This window comes from Balaenoptera physalus (genome assembly GCF_965194825.1).
Source record: "Balaenoptera physalus genome assembly, chromosome: 5".
NCBI classification, from domain to species: Eukaryota; Metazoa; Chordata; class Mammalia; order Artiodactyla; family Balaenopteridae; genus Balaenoptera; species Balaenoptera physalus.
The window spans coordinates 37,543,343-37,543,696 of NC_138884.1; positions in this window are offsets into that span (position 1 = coordinate 37,543,343).

Below are 354 nucleotides of genomic sequence, written 5' to 3' on the forward strand. Positions count from 1 at the left end.
GGTGAAGGGACCAGGAGGAGTGCTGACCTAGACCGAGCACCCAGAAGAGGTCCTCCTGCTAAGCCTGCAGGATGGGGAGCGGGGTGGGAGCGGCAGTCATGGACCTGGAGGGGAGAGGGTGGGAGAGGGAGCGGAGGTGCTGCCTGACACAGTCGATGCCTCAAGTAGAGAAGCAGCCCAGGAACCAAAACCCTGCCTTCATGTGCCTCCTGCTGTGTCTCCCACTGGACAAACCCAGAGGGAGGTCAAGGGCAGGCAGCCTGGATGCTGAAGAGTGATCTGGAAGGCAAAGGGAGAGAATCCATGATTCATATCATCATATATGTTTTAAGTACACTTTTTTTAAAAAATTAA